Here is a 17,615-nt window from a genome sequence, read left to right on the forward strand (position 1 = left end):
ACTATCAGGTGTCTGTGTTCAGGTGGAAGAAAACTTACTGACATTCTTTTCTAATAATGGACTATCAGTAGCATAAATGACTAGCTTAAATTAGGAGAATGATTATGATGGCGCAAACTCAATTAAATAAATCAGTCATGAGAGTCTTGTACAGTTTTAAGATATTTCAAGGCACACAGAAATATTACAGCATTCTTTACAGTTATGAAAATTAATATATTTGCACCAAAAAATACCTTCTGAAAACTTCTGAATACTTTGGTTTTGTTTAGAATGTTGTATACCACCTTTTCTTCTTATGAATAATTCCACCTATGTATAAATATTTATATAACATATTTTAGCAGTGAGTTATTAAGAAGTTTCTCAGTTTAGTTACACGTATACATATATAATACCAGTGCCTTTTTTCGTTTGTTCAAGACTTATGATTCATGAATAATTTGAGTAAACTATGTTTATGAACATGATTATGACATTAGAAGTCAGTCTTGGAAATGTTTAAATGTAAGTTAATGAGTTCATTGAAATTTTTTGGCTCTTATCGGCACATGTAAGGATAGCGTCTTCAAGAAATTTGTTCAGGGTCTGGCCCACAATCTGTTGGTATACAAATTTCATCTAAATGATCTCACTTACCTCACTGGAACAACTTTCATTGAGATTGTAGTGAAACAAGTCAAACCACTGGGTGGATTTTTCTGATGGGTTGTGAGGGTTACGTCCCATATTATTCCTTTTGTCTCAAGCTTACTATTTGCTGGGTGTGATATTGTAAAGCATGTATCTGGGCAGCTAGCTTGCAGTTAGTTCTTTGAGCCCTGATATGCTGTTACTGGTGTTTGAACTAATTAGAACGAGTTCAGGTATGTCTTGTGTGACTTGCAACCATTCCCAGTCTGCTTGCTGTTGAGGATAAAATCACTTACAAGTTCTGGAATATGAATATTTGCTTCTGATGTTTTACAAAATGTTATACTCTTGAGCTTTTTGGTATGGGACCTGTATAAAAAGATTGCTAATGTATATAATACCAAGTGGAAGTGAACTGACTGGAAATATGCCTATTAGTATTGAGAATGAGCCATAGAAATGGGCAGCATTGTGCTACAAATAAAAGGGTACAGAGGTCATCACTGTTGCTGTAGCTTTCCTGTGCACTTCAAAAAAAAAAAAAAAAAAAAAAGTTTGGAAAAAGATGCATACAAAAAGGAAGCTAATTTACCATCTGAACATATTTAGATATAAAGGATGAAAAGTTGAGGTGAAGGTAGACATAAACAATGGGAAAGCCCCAGACACTTGAAAAGCAGTACAACCACTTAGAGAGGCCACCTTCATAAGTATTTTACTTATTGGGAGACTGACTGAAGCACTGTAAAAACCTGCGGGAAGAACAGCAACATACACTCACTTTTAGAGATTGTCAGTTGTGGCCAGCATTGCTTATGAATCTCTGCTGTGTTAATTCCATAGTTATACTGAGATACAGGATTTTTTCTGACCCATCCTAGCTGTCATTTAATTATTCTTTGTTTCCCTGTTTTGAAGATTCAGGGTTTTGAAGAAGTAATGTGTGCGGATTTATTGTTAATCTCACACATATATTTTCCTGAATTAGAAACAAATTATGCAACGTACAGATGCTTTCTTCTATTTTGTTTTCAGGTGTTCATTTTGAATTCTAGATTTTGCATGTCTTTTATTAATGCAGAACTTTTTCTCTGAAAAAGTAGCACTTTCAGAATTAATGCTCAATGATACAGCACTGTAAATTCATTCATCGTTACAATACACTTCTTATGCAGGTGCTTACTTAGAGGTTGTTCCAAGGCATGTATTTTATTACTGTTTATAAGGCAGAAGAGATCTTTTCCATGAGTGTAAGTCTGTATTTAATTATTTTCTAAACCAAATTAAAGCAATTTCATCCTGGTGTCATGTTGATGGAGAACAGAATTATATATTATTAATATAGTGTTCAACAAATCAATATTTTATTAATATCATAAATAATTTGTATCTTTTATATCATTAATGACATACGACAAATATGCTTTCGGTTGATTGCGAATGTGGTGCTGTGCAAATGTCAGTGTGATAGTTTACATTATTCCATTTTCTATAGTTTTAATTAAGCAATAAAAGAAGACATCTAAAATAATTACATACTGTTTCCTAGTTGAAGAATACAAAGCTAAAGCTTATGCAAATATAGAGAGTAACAGAAAAAGAAAACTGACCCTTTCCTGCTTAGCCTAGAATAGCCTGAAGTACTTCAAAATATTAGCATCAGAAGCATTCAGATTGTATTAACAACTTTTTGTTACAGATAAGCTGATATGTAAAGATTACTTGTAGGTTCCAACATCTAAGAACCAGTATACACCCTGCCTTGGTAACTATTCATTTAACTTACAGCACTGAACTGCATAACACTGCCTATTTTTTGACAGATTTAGGTAAAATAAATCATTGTTTAAAAGAACTTGCTTCCTAAAACAGTAATTAAGTTTCTATAAGCAGCACTTCTGAGTTCTGTCTTTCCTCAGCAGCCTCCAAATATAATCCTGGAGACATATAAATAAAATCCATATCTTCCTCTTAGAGCTGAAATATGTTGAAGAAAGGGAACACAAGATGAAGCTGCAGCAGTTTATGCACAACCTGGCAGCTATATCACTCGCTTGGGAAGAAACTCAGGGCTTCTGTTCCCTATCCTTGCTGGTTTTATGTCTGTTGCATAAACAAGGTTTTTCTCCTCCATGCTAAGCCACATCACAGCTGAGCCAGGCGCTTTGTTTTCTTTGCCACTTTTTTTGTCTGCTAAAGTCTGTTCTGCACAGTGCTCTGAATTTCACTGAGAGTGGTCTGTGGCCTTACACAGACCTCCAACAGGCTGGCCTAAGCAAAGCAAACCTGACTAAACTTCACTGCCAAAATGCAGTATTTGGTTTTGGTGTAATACCCTCTTGTCATGATCAAGCATTGTTCTCACCAGTCCTGTACCTGTGTATGTGACCTGTTAGCGGAGGTTTTGTGATCATTACTCGTTTGTAACAACATAAAACCCATTGTGTCACAGGAAGTAATAAAAAATTAATCACTGGATGAAATCACAAATTTAATAGTGTCATTTTGATTACAACATGCTGCAGAAACTCTCCCCAGTCAATTTTTTTTCTCACTACTACAAAATTTGAGATCAGAAGTGGTAAGCTGCTTGCTGTTGTCAGTGGTTGGATTGGTAAGCATGCATAGTGGCTGCAAAGCTTACAAATGCTGAAACCATGACAAAGTTGTGCTAGTAACATCAAGATAACACCAATAGAGACTTTATTCCAGCTTGCAATTTACAGGACACCTTTTCCTTAATATGTGTCTTAAATAAATTTTATAGGGAAAATTGATGTTAAGAGGATGTAGAACTCTGAAAGAAAGAAAACTATGATCTTTACTTTCAAAATCTTACAGAAGCAAAGAAAGGTATGTTTTGATTATTCCTTTTTGGAATAAGAAGTTTCTCCCAGGTTCTTAGAGCTTGGGAAGCAAATAATTTTCCAAGATACAGAGAGGGTGTCTCTATTCCATAGGTAAATATATTTCCCTATAAGGGCATCTTCAGACAAGGGGGTAACTTGAGAAAGAAATGCACAGAGTGCAGGAGTGAGACCTCTCCTCTTAGCCCTAAAACTTGCAGCACATACCTTACTGTAGTGGTTGAACTTAACAGGAGCTTTTCTGTGTTCCTCCTCTCTTTTTCATTCTTATTGGGGCTTTCTTTACTCTATGATGTCAGTGCAGTGTGAGAGTTTTGAGTATGAGTGTATACAGATTGGTCACCACCTTGACCCTATTGTCACTGATCAGCAAAATACAGCATTATATACCAAACATCAATGTCTGCATAAAGTGCAACTGAAACAAGCATTTGTCATATCAATGGAGCAGAAAGCAAAATTTCTTAAAAAGGGGCAAAAGTGATCTCAACCCTAGCCAATTGTTTGTATATCTGGTGGATTTTGTACAGGTCTCAGTGCCTTTTTAGTTTGTTCCCAGTCTGCATGGAGCATAAGGTACTTTGAATTTTTTTGTAACCATTTGGAGCTTTATGATTTGGGTAGGTATGGGGAGTATACTTGTCAGGATTCTACCGCAATCCAAAACCAATCCCCGAGTTCCTATCAACTGTGACATAGAAAACAATTTTTGCTCTTAGATCATTCAGTCATTCAGATCATGGGTTTAGCTTGGATATCTCGCATCCCCAGTTGCTGTCCTAAATTCCAGGCAATGATGTATCTCTCACAGCCTTAATGAAAAAGTCTTCCTGTCAGCAGTACCATACAATAATGTTAATGCAAGTTCTCCTGTCCTAATGTAGAAGTATTTTTTTTTTCCTGCAGTCATTTCGGAGATCTGTATTAAAAGGAAGTTTTTATCATAACATTAAAAACAACAAGAAGTAAGTGAGATACCTAGAGAATTTATCGGAGGTTATTTGGGAAGCAGAAAGGCAATATTTAAGAGGCAAGTCTATTTTATTGCATTCATTTTGAACTAAGTCTGAGATCTAGATCTAGTCTTACAGACAGTATGCTTTCTATCAGCCTCCCTAGATGCAAAATGAACCAGGTGTAACACTCTTAACTGAACTTATGTCACTAGTATTGGGCAGTCTTTGCATTAGCCCTACATCAAACAAGATGCCCTATAAATTAGAATTTTCCATTTTCCTTACCTTAGGGGTTTTTTTTGCTCATGATTACTTTCAAGATTTTGCCAGTATCTACGAACAGACTGGGTTTTGTTTTAAAAAAAGTAATAAAAGTACACAATATGTTTTATTTGTCAGTTCGATGCTTTTATTTGTGGATCCTTCAGCATATACATGGTAAGGCTAGCACTGCTTGCCCTCTTATGTGCCCTCTTATATCTCAAATTATTCACTGGTATCTTATCATTATTTGTTGAACCATCACATCATTGTCCCATCTGCCTCTATTCCTTTCTGGTTATAAGCACCTTTCCCCTTAGTCCTCTCCCCTTTCTGTACTCTCCATGGCCCCAGGCAGGTCACTTGCCCTCTGCTAATGCTTCTCCATCTGTAAAATGGGAGTAATCTGAGTTGTTGGAAAGACTAATTTATGAATTAATATTTGTGAAGCACTTGAAAGATGAGAAGCACTAGATAAAGGCTAAGTAGCATAATTATTATTCTCAGAAGTGTCTTCATGAATAGGGAGAAAAAAAAGATGCAGAGTTGCTGCAAACTGATTAATAATCAGTATAGATGGTTCTGGAGATAGCTGAACACAGGCTAGCTGGCTATGCTTGTAAAGAGACAAATTAACATGAATGAATATGTAGTGTTTACATTTCTTACCCACCATTTTAAACAGACAATGTTAATATTACACATTTTCACATCAGTCATGAATCAGAACTTGTAACCATGAAAGAAAATGCAACTCTGTGAAGTTGGGAAGCAAGACCTGTACCTTCTGGCTTCCAAATTCTTCTAGTCTCATTCCATATACATGAGTGTCATTTAAACATGTTACTTATTACAGATGCAAATGGAACAGAGAGACTAACTGAGAATAAATATTTTAAGGTAATATCCCACAGTCTCAACTTTGTATTGTGATTATAAGACCATCTTCTCCACCCCACCTCCAAAAGGAAGGTAATTTCCTAGTACTATAATTAAGCCGTCTTTCATTCCTTCATATTCAGAAAAAGGGGGAAGTAAGGGTAATGTTCTAAAATGAGTGTGATCACATAATATCTCCTGTCCAGAAAAGATATAATTATTAACCTGAACCATTATTTTTTTTAATGTACTGTATGATGTATCTGCCTTCTGTGGCTAGAGAACTCTATTCAGTTTAACCACTGGAGGCCAAATTTTATTACTTAAACAACGGTCTCAAACCATGCCATCTACAAAAGAGATTAAGGATGTCTGTGCTTTGTGAAAATATGTTATCTTCCAACACGTTTCCACAGCAAGACTATATCAAAGAAACTGTGTTCCAGCATGCTCTGTACAGGTTTTTGGCAGAAAGCTGCAGTGGAGTTTAAGATGTCTTTACTCCCTTTGTGGGATGTGATGCCCAAGTTTATGTTGCCAGACCATAGTCTCTGTGCCCCTGAGCGAAGGGGCTGCCTGAGTTAAGGAGGACGGTTTTTTTGCTCTGTTCTCCTCCTGCCCCCTTCAGTTTCCTGCCAGCTAGAACTCAGCGTCACATTTCGTATCATGATCTAATTCTGTGCCTTCTGAGCTTTTAAAGCTGAGCATTGATAGATCCAATTGTAAATGATGACTACAGGAGGGAACGGTTCATAAGGCAGTTTAGTATCTTATTACCTTTTCATTCTTTTATCTCTGCTGATCATCTAAGGGAAATCTTAGGAAACCTGATGATCACAAAGGCCCATGAGACTGATGTTTCTGAAGTGCAGGATAGAATCAAAACCCCAGGCAGATTGGGAAAAACATACAGCTGTTCAGAAGGAAGCAACAGTGTTCTTCAGAATTTTATTATAGGCTATAGCAAACTAATGCAGTAGTAGCCTGCTACCTTTAATAGGAGGGCATTGGAAGGGTTAATGGTATGAGTGGCACAAACAAGAAGAAAACTCTACGGGGTTAGGCTCTGCTAAGCAGTGTGTCACTGTCTGTGTACTAGATTCAGTGTCTGTGTACCAGATTGGAATCTTCATTTTTGTAGGTATCCAAAAATAAGATCTATATGCATTATGCAGTTCGGCTTCTTGACGTCATGAAAGCCACTTAACTTATTAGACACTTGGACAGATTACAGTACTTTCAGGAGTAATGATCTTGCCATTAGGCACATGGAAGGAAGTAAATTACTTACATTCCTGAAAGGCTCCCAAAGTTCTGCTCTGCTCAGAAGACTGGGATGAGGGACTACCTGCCCCTCCTGTCCACTGTCAGCTTGGTGTGGTGTAGCTTGGGTATTCCCACAGCAGAACCTAGCCTGAGTGCTAACCAGTGTGGGCACACATGGAAGGAGAGAGCTGACCCCAAATGAGAGCTTGTCATACTTGACACTGTTCCCATCAGTCTATTCTTTCAGGGTTTGGCATCAAAATAATGTTACAGGTACTCTCTATAGTGTAGCCTAGTCTTCTTCCCTGTTGGCTGTACAGAAGGCAGTCTTCCTTTATAGACAAGGGGCCGGTGTCTCTTATATGAGAGAAAACTTCATTCAGACCATGTGGAACAAGAGAGAACTTGGAATTAAAACCTTTCCAGTCATGCTCCTTTATGGCATTTCCAGCTCCTCCTGAACTGGAATGTGATGATTAAAGCAATTTCATCAGCACTTCATTCCTTTTCCTACATAAGAATTTATTATGTGTATACGGAAAAAATGCAGCTGTTATTTCCCCTCTGTTTTCTCCTTCTATATCTATCCATTCTAACACTGCCAGAAAATGCAGAAGGAAAATACCTTTCCTTCCAAGACTGCCCCCCTCCAAAAAAAACCAAAAAAACCCAACCAACGAACCGAACAAAAAAACCCCAACAACAACCCAGCAAGAAAAAAAGGAAGGAGGAACATTAAGAGAGATGGCGCCAATAATCCTTAGAGAAGAAAGACAGGAAATGCTTGCAGTACTAGAATTGTGTAGGAAGAAACAATAAGGAATAAGTAAGTGGAAAGAGAGCAGGTTAAGGTAAGGAACAAGATGTTTCCTATGCCTAGAGAATGAGTATGTTAGAATAACTTGAAGAGAAAGAAAAGATATTTTTTTATTTATTTAAAAAATAGATTAAAAGACGACTCTGAAATGCACAAACTGAAAAAGAGGAGTGGCATCATGTAAAGAAAAACAGCCAAGGGTAAAATTAAACAACAAAATAGAACAAACAAACAAAAAAACCCAAACAAAATTCCTTTGAAGTTAGAAGACTGAAAAATAGTCAGAGACACACAAGTTAGGATTGCTGGAAAGTTTGGTTTAAATAATGTTTATATTTGTTACTATATTTTTCTGAGCCTTCCCAGAAACCAAAAATATCTGAACAATTTCAGACAGGGATGTTGTCACCTCCTAAGAACTGATTTTCTCTAGGTATTATAAAAGCCCTGTGGTTCCCCTGAAAAATGGACAGATATGATGGTTTATGGCACCGAAAATGTGGCCCTTAAAGTGTGTTAGATTTATAGCATTAGTCTGAGTAAGTAGCAGAGCAGGCTTCAGCTATAAAAATGCCAGAGAGAATCCCAAGACTAAATTGCAGTTTAGTTTTGTCCCCTTCAAGGGGACAAGCAACCCCTCCTTATTCAGAGAGATGGGAACATGGAGGCTAATGGATAGGTATAAGATATTTATGTGGTTACAAACAGTGTATTGCATCCCTGCACACTACTTTCTGCACTATCCTCTCTCCCCTACCCCTGCATGCTAAAACAAGTGGATGGCAAAAGGGAGTGAGCAGACAGATTTTACTGGGAAATTGTTGCAAATTGCTGCTGAGACAGGTCATACCACAAATCACGCTGTTCCCTTCACCTGAACAAGAATGATGTGAGGGAGGAATTGTATTTTAGAAAGGATGTCTCTGAGTCATTCTGTCTCCCACAATATTCCTGTGATGCAACTTGCAGGGTGCTTCTGGTTTCGCTGTTATGCGTAAAGGTCTATAGCCCCCAGCAAAAAGGAGACCCCGACCAGAAATTACATGTCACACTTAGCTACAAAACCATGTGCTTTGTTACAGCCGTGTAACTTGTTTTCAGTTGAACTTTATAGGTGTATTACTGACAGAATTATTCAAGAGATAGACTAACTTCAGATTTGAAATTTCCTCTGTTCTGTAGAGTATATTCTAGCAGCTCTGAGGTTCTCTCACACAGGAAGACATACCAGACTGAACAGAACTTGGATTCCATGTTTTGACAAAACTGCCTTTATAATACATATCTGTAAATAAATAGATTTGTAGGCACATATTATATTCAAATAATTGTCCATTCTGTTTCTTTTTTTATAATTATGTAAAAACATAATTCAGTGGGTGCTTGAACATAAACTATATTCCTCTGTGATACAAAGTATTTTTTTTCTCAGATGGTAGTAAAACTGAAGAGACAATCAAAACAGTGGTGCCCTGTTTCCATTTCACATCTTTATACCTTTATTTCCCTCTTTACCAGATCTGAATGCAACCTTCAAAACTTTGTCCTTCCACGTTTTCTTTCACTCACAGGGCTATGTACCTTCTCTGCCCATAAGTTCCCTACTCTTGGGAAGAACAATATTCTTTAACATGTTCCAGAACTGAATTGTGGAGTATTTAGTCACCACCAGCCTTCCCACTGTCATTATGCTTTTGGAACGGTTCCACTCTTATTACAGTGCTCCAAAATTTACATTTCTTTCTTTATGCATTTTGTGGACCTTTACTTAAAGGGTTACCTGTACCTCCTAAATAACTCCAATGTTGTGAGGATGCCTCCAAGGAACTAAAGACCACTAACACTGAAATGCTTGAGTCTACCACCCTAGTTTAATAAAAGCGTACAACGAAGCTCAAACTGTGTATTGCATAACATGCTCAGAAATTTCTTAAAGCACTATTTTTACTTATCTTTGGAAGTTTGGCCTAAGTAAAAAGAAGAGTACTGATTATTTTATTGCTAAACTGGGAGTAAGAACAGTGATCAAGTAAGAGCAAGAGCACTTTGAATGTGTTTGAGCCTCTTGAGCTACCAGAAGTCTGATGAAGTGAGCAGTTGTATACTGAGTGTGTCTAGGATTCATGTGTTTCTTTCCATCTAGATCACATCTTTATCTTACCGTCAAGAACCTGTTGAACAAGTTGCTGAACTGAAGTGGTGGATGTTCAAGATTACACTTTTTATTAGATGCAAACAGGTTTCCTGTGTTGTCTGTACTCACTGTGGCTATAAAATTCGGAAGAAAGCAATCCGTATCAAAAATAAAAAGTTGGATGATGTTGCTAGAAGGCTGATCTTTGAAATTTAGTGTGCTATTCATTGATGACAGATTGTATTGCTTTTACACAAGATCTCACTAATTTATAAATCTGCTGTACAGTTCCACTTAAATCAGTGCAGCTATGGGAATGTAAGCCAGTTGAGAATTTGAAGTTGAATCTGCTCAGCTTGTGCTTTTGACGTTAATGAGGATGAGAGCAAAATTTCAGTGCCAAAATGCATGGCAATTGTCAGGTACCTACTACTGAGAGTTACTCGTCTCTGGATGCCATGGGGAAAATCTGGTTGCCAAAATGCAGAAAATCTAATGGTTGTGAAAGTTCAAATGGTTTTCTTTTTCTTCAGAACATTGTTAATATCATTAATTGGTTTATTATTTATAGGTTTTTCTCAGGAGAGATGAGGGATAAAGATGGATTTACTCAGTCTTTTCTATAAAGTCTTTTATTCTGCTGGATTTGCTGCTATCCTAGAGTACTCTCACACCTGATTGCTATTACTGTCTGTCCAGCCAAAATGAAGCAGACAATAGCCTTTTTTGTTAATTACTTTTTAAAAAGGAATTTACTGGGCAAATTGACACTCTCAATACATCATCTTATAGTATATCTTTTTCCTACCAGAAGATCTTTTTCACTGTAGAAAAAGAATATTCTTTATGTTGAAGATATGGATATAGTAGACACAATTCAATTGTAGTTCATTGAGTTCCTGAGCATCAGCAAAGCTGAGGCAACTGACTGTGGGATTTGGGCCAATGGAGAAGTTGCGAATGTGTTAGCATGTAGGTGATTCCATCACTTTTCTTACTGTCCCTCTATGGCAGGGGTCCTCAAACTACGGCCCGCAGGCCAGATACAGCCCCCAGGGTCCTCAATCCAGCCCCCGATATTTACAGACCCCCCTGCCAGGGGTTGGGGGGGGAACCAAGCAGCCGCAGATGACTGCCTGCCACTGCATCCGCACGCCGGCCCCCTGGTTAAAAAGTTTGAGGACCCCTGCTCTATGGCCTTTTATTCTGTATTGAATTTACATTGATATATGGTGAATTATTGTGCTGCAGTAGTTCATGTCTCTGAACTGAAGATCTTTATGTGAATGTTATGAAACTTACACTAACATAGGGTTCTGTATTTATTTTGGCATTCAGTCTATTCAAATCATCAATTTGGGAAATACAGCTCTTATGAAAAATGCTATTAATCTGTTAAAATATACTCCAAACCAACAAAATTGTTCTGTTAATGAAGCATGAGTATCTAATGACCTTTGATAGTAAAAATACCATGGCTTGTGCAATGACACTGTAAAGGTCTTCTAAATTTTGCTACTATATTATATTAGTTGGTAGAGGATTTTTTCCTATGGTTATTATTTTGTCTTGCCCATGAAGTAATATTTTTACTTCTCATTGAAGAACAGTCCTGAAACAAAGAATTTTTCCTTGTATATACATTTTAAATCCTGTTGTGATTTCAATATTTTATCACACATGTATATTTTGATTCTTTGCTACAGTCATGGCTTATGGCAGTGAATTCAAAAAGTTAAATATGGTTTGCATTGAGAATTATTCCTTTTTCTTCCCCTGGTGTGTTGTTTTTTTTTTAATTATTGTTGTTATTTACTTGTTTAATGTGTGTCCCCTTTATATAAGAATGATGAGTTGAGAAGGTTGTCTAATTATTTGTATCTATATAAGTGATTATATTGTCTCTTATGGAAGGTATTTTCCTTTTCTGATCCTTGTTCTGAATAACCTCTGTCCATTTATTTAGACGATTGATAGGAACGGAGTTCAACATTTTAAGTTATATTTCAGATTGGGAAGAGGACCCAAACCAAGTGGCTTCGCTTGTGTTATTTAGACTGCATCCGGATTTATGAGTTATTCAAATTATTGTTCCACTTGTTAACACTTAATTAACAATGCCGGTTTCTTACCCAATTGTCCAAGTCAACAGTAGGTCCCAGTTGTTTTTGCAACAACATCAATTACCTTGTCACTTCAAATTTCATCCCTTCGTGCTTTAGTCCCCTTTCTGGACCTGGTGTTTTATTTTTCAGACCTTTACTTGTTCTAAGAAACAATTAAAATAATTCAGTTATGTACTATTGACTTCTGACAAACATTGACTTTAAAACCTTAAAAAGATAAACTGAACATCAAGTGAGAAAGATTACAATTTATATTATAAAAATGGAATTTTTAGTATAAAGCTACTGAAAGATATTTGAAAAGGGGATAGTAATAGGAAAAGTATTCCTAATATGAGGATCTCATGGGTGGTGGAAGAGTAGTTTCAGAGAAGTGTTGAAAATTTCAGGGCTCATGAGAGTTAGGACTTAACTAAACACAATAGCAAGAAAACTGAAATTGGAAGCTTTCAGGAATGGCAAAGAAATTGTCTTAATAAGGTCTTTTTCATATTTGATTTCTTTCTTTGTATTTGAAGTCATAAATAATACAGTGTGTGTCTGTGGATTACCTGTTCCATGAAGGATGTCATGTCAGAACAGATAAGATCACGGGTGTTGGGATGACTTGCTGCCCATTCTGTGATACAAATTTATGGGTAAGGAAAGTAACCTCTTTTTCAGTGAGGGTTGTAGCAGCAAATCACTGTAGTTCTGACAAATGAAACCCATTTATTCAAGGTCAAGAATGCGTTTATGTTTCATACTAATGCATGTGAAAGCCTTCTTATTTGATTATTTTGTTACCATTAGTCCCAGGTGAAATGGGAATCCCTGGGTGATAGGCATTCTATAAATCATAATAAAAGATAACTTGCGTTCTAAAAAATTTGTTGTCCAAATATAAAATACTGCCAAAGACAATCTTATTATCCAGATTTTCTATATGGAAGAGCTTTTTATTAGTAGGAAGAGAGAGGCACTTTGAGAAGAGGATCATGAAAAATACATAGCCAGCACTGCTAGGATAGAAAAGTTGGTCTCTTCGTACTGGCTGTGTAGTGGTAATATGGGGCACTTACATTTATTACCTGTTTCTCAGGCATTACAGTTAGGGTGACTGCAGTTAAGGTAAGAAATCGTTGTATTCTGTTTCTTGCTAAATAAATTGGAGGTGCGAACTCTTCTCATTGCTTCCGAGTGATGGAAGTCACATCATACTGTTTTCTCTGTAATAAGAAGAATTCTGATGTGAATGCCTTGAGAAAATGAATATGTAATCCATTTCTTCTGCCATTTGCTTAAAAATTTCAAAATTGCTTTTTTGACTGCCTAAACTACTAAAATACATTTATACTAATTTACCTGAAAAATGATAAAAACAGATCCAAGGTAAATAAATATGATTAAGAATTTCAATATATGTTTATGATTATCATTGGTTTAGCATTCATAGAGTAACTTATGACAACTACATCTGAACTAACATTGCCACTATAAGTTCCAAATATTCTTCTTTAGTTGCTATCAAAATTAAAATGTATCCATTTTATATTGGTGTATCAGACCACCACCACTAGATAGGTTATTCTGTGAACTCCTCTCTTACTCACAAACTGGTATTTCCGTAAATAAATCTGAATGGAAAATTGAGTCAATTGGCTAGTTCCATAGTTGCATCCAAGAAGCAGGAAAATAACAGATGAGGACAGTCATAAAAGTTGGCATACTTTGGCTGAACTCATTTGACCATATAAGCCTGAATACTTGGTACACAGAAGCTTAGTTTTTGTAATATCCTAGAACCAAAACCAGGTAAAAAATACACCTCATTTTTTTTACCGTATAAATTTAAGCTGTCATCTTTAATAGATTAATTTGTATCAGCATAAGTGAAAAGGCAAATTAGGTCCTTTAAATGCATTCTTTGGGTTTTTTTTTCCCCACTACTGCAAGCATAGAAGAGAACTTGTATTGTTGTGCATTGCTGCTGATTTTATCTCTGTGTTGAAGAGTCCTTTCTATACTAATTTGGCATTCTTTCTCTATATTTTATTGAAATTGCCACATACACTTGTTAAATAATTCTAGTCTGTTTGGGTTTTGTTGTTCTTTTCATTTTCTTTCCATGGTGATTGATTGCCATCTGGGGGCTAATATGAGCCCACCATGCTAATTTCACTTATTCCACCCATTAACTGCTATTGTCTCCAGGGTCAGAGACAAATGTATGAATCCACTTTATCTCTCATCTTACAGAACATTGCATATAGTGAGCCATGTATTACGAAACGGCTACATCAGTCTCTAATTACTCAGCTCTACCCTGAGTTGAATGCTGGTGCACCTTGAGAAACAGCATGCAAAAGCACATTTGTTTAAGTCCTTAGACGGTTAACATTGTGCATAACCTCCTCACAAATCACAGCCTCAGCTGCTGCAGCACATCCATTAGTCTGGAAGAATGAAGATTCCCAAGTGGCCCTGGTGCCTTTCCCAATTCCCTTGCGACCCACCAATCCTCTCAGTGCTTTCTCTGCATGTAGGGAGTGTTCGGAGCTAATCAGGTCAATGATCATCTCACGGCTCAGGGGACATGACAGGAGCCTATCACAGCAGTTACGCGATCTTCCAGACCTGAGCACGCTTGCTGAGAATCTCATGTTAAGAAACATTGCTTTGGTGCGTCTTCTCTCACTCCCTAGGAGCCTCTGAGGATTTCAGCTTATCTTTTTCTCTCTCTCTCCTTTAGACAGTGAAGAGTTCAACATCAAGGAAAAAAAGGCATAGCAGTATGCAGCTACCCGGAGGGTGTTGATTGAAACTTAGATTACCCCCAAATCACTGTTGATTTGACTGATGCTCCAGCTTTACCAGAGAAAAGATTTCAATTAAGGTAAGTGCTGCTTTATCTGGCTGACTGCATCATGCCGAATTTCTGCATTGAAAGTTCAAACTGAGTGAACTGACGGGCTGCACTGCAGCAAGGGAGCCGGGCTGCCTGTCAGGAGAGGGCTGGGGGCAGAGGCAAGTGTCCCAGCCTGGAACTCCTTTCTGGAGGGATTCAGGTTTTAAGCAGCTTCTTATGAATGGCTGCAGGTTTTTTTTCCGATTCAGTGGTTATCTGAAGCTTAGAGGGAAAAAAAGTAAAAATGTTAGAAATGTGCAGGAGTGTGAGAAGGGAGGAGGAAAGGCAAGTGCACTTTCCCCCTTTGTGCTTAGTACCTTTACTTGAGGAAGCACAGCAGCTGGAAAGCAAAGGTAAAACTTTATTTTGAATAAGGAGTGTTGCTCCTGTGCAAGCAGGAACACATAGGCACAAGGCTTCAAAGTCCCATGGCATTTAAACAAGACAGAAAGGGATTTTTGAAATGTGAATCAAGAATATGCATGCAGCTTTCCAGGTTACCATCAGAGTGAGGGCTGCGACTGGTGTGTCTAATGTTATGTTATGCTTGGAGGCTGGTGGGGTTTGGATAGTTGTTTTTGCAGGATTAGCAGTTCAGGAAGAGGATAAGGGTGAGTGGGGGTGCTAGTTCAATACGAGTGGCCAGAAAATTCAGAAAATTAATTTGGTAGTTGCTGGGGGGGGGGGGGGGGGGTGTAGTGTTGGATTGAAGAGGGAGAGGATGTATTTTTCATGGGGTGATAGAAAGTGTGGCATCGAAAGAAATAGACTGGTGCTTCAAGTTCTTTATCTGCAAAGAAATGAGAGAGTACATGAGGGAGGCTGTCTTGAAAGATTAAATGAATAATATGAAAAAGTGAGAGATGTTTGCACAGCTTGGAATTAGTTAAATAACCTGGTGTGCCTGTGGCGTATCCATCCTAAAACGCCTAAAGTGAACTGAATTTGATAGTCTGAGTCAAGTTCACATTTAATAGCCATGCTGTCAGGGGATGTAATTAAGGAGCTAGTAAACAGCCCAAACTTTTCAATACTGTAAGGGACCAAGTCTTTTGTATTAAACATGGCCATGTTCTTTCTGTTTCCCACAAAAATTAACATAATGTGTTTAAAAATCTGTCATTATAGGGAAAACAGTTCAATGGAAAGTGAACTTATTTCAAATCTTGCCGTCTTAAACAGATATATAACTCCTAGGTAGATTATAAAAGTGTGGCTTAATTGGACAGCTTGTTTCAGCAGATACGGTTTACTGTCATTAAATATCTGTATTGCTGATTATCATCCAATGTTGGTAATATAATTCATAGCAATATATATTGCATTAAAAGCTCAGCTACTTAATATGGAGATACATTTTTTTCACCAAAAATACCTACCAAGCCCCTTTCCCACTCCACCCTTCCTCAAAAAAAAAAAAGGCAATTTGGGGAAATGTTGGTTACCTGCAGATTTGTTACTTATTCTGTTAGCTTTTTCAGTGAGAAATACCACATTCTACTTGTTGCAAAAACATAAGCATATGGGAAAATGATGTGAAGTTTTGCAGGAATGTATTAAGACATTAATATTATTAATACATAATAATATTAAGACATAAAAACAGTTTTACCTATCAGTATATTCACCTTCTTAAAAATTATTTCTGAAAGTCGTGCTTGTTTATACGGTGACTCAATAGGTTCACTGTTTTCTTCTAAAATAGGTTGGTTTTGGAAGTAGTTATAGGCACTGATCCTCATTTTGGTGTAACATATGGCTTGCTACTTTTTTCACATTACATTTATATGGCATTTACTAAGTTTTGTGTTTCTACCCAGAGATGCAATTTTTGACCAAGGCAGAAATATTTCAATGCACAAATCAGCTTCCATTATACCTGTCTTCACTTTTTTTCTTTCATGAAATGATATCTTGGCATAATTAGTATTCATTAATATACATTAGACTATTCATTAAAAAAAATGAAAAGACAATAACTTAATGCACCACATGGAAAAAATTGTAGTGTAAACAATTCCTTTGCAGTTGCAGACATTCAAGTTACATACACATAGCAAAACTTCCATTTCAGTCTTTCACAAGGACTGACTACAAACACTACACTATTTGACGTGATGGCTTTGTTCCCCTTTTGTCTCACAAAGCTGTTGCTGTAAGTAAAAAATAAATAAATCACGCTTTCATGGCAGTGTGTCTGTGGGTTTCTAAACAAGTCTTAAAATGCACTTACATCTCTATTATTATTTTACAAGATCAGATGTTCTATCTGCTTCTAAGTGAAGAGCACTTACTTTCCAGTATGCTAGCCTCAGAGATTGTATGATATGACAGTTCACAAAATACAGGGAAATGCTGGGCTTCCTTGTGTTTTGTTAAAAATAGACAATAATGCTATAATTATTTTCTGATCTCTTCCACTGGTGGATTATTGGTTTCTTCATACGTGGTGAGAGTCCAAAAGTGACTTCAGCAATATAGGAAATACCATTTCTCATTAAACAAATAATTTGGGGTACCTGACTCATTGAAGCTTTTCAGACTTGTTAAACACAGGACATAGGTTACACAGGAAGGCAATGGAAGACATGTCAGTATAGCCTAGTTCCTTTTTCTGGACCTTTTTTTTTTTTTTTAAACTCTAAGGCCATATCAAATAGTATTACATATGTAGCTGTATGCAAAGTTCAGCTGCATTCCAGATATTTCAAGTTCTTTCAATGAGTTCAGTGTTAATTTTTTTTGCCTCCAGCTACATCTCCTTATTACTGACAGATGAGTATGAACGC

At 36.9% G+C, this 17,615-nt stretch overlaps 1 protein-coding gene across 3 annotated transcripts in view; it reads left to right on the forward strand.

Annotated features, from left to right (window-relative positions):
* Window positions 1-17,615, forward strand: part of CDH12 (cadherin 12) — a 321,664-nt gene that overhangs the window by 70,621 nt on the left and 233,428 nt on the right. For 2 of the 3 annotated variants that reach the window (XM_080377768.1, XM_080377769.1), the window contains exon 2: window positions 14,671-14,814. The gene's annotated coding sequence lies outside the window, so the exon portion shown is untranslated. Of the gene's footprint in view, window positions 1-8; window positions 14,601-14,670; window positions 14,815-17,615 lie in introns of all 3 variants that reach the window. The other variant, XM_080377767.1, reaches the window with a different exon arrangement.

This window comes from Falco punctatus, assembly GCF_963210335.1.
Source record: "Falco punctatus genome assembly, chromosome: 3".
NCBI lineage: Eukaryota > Metazoa > Chordata > Aves > Falconiformes > Falconidae > Falco > Falco punctatus.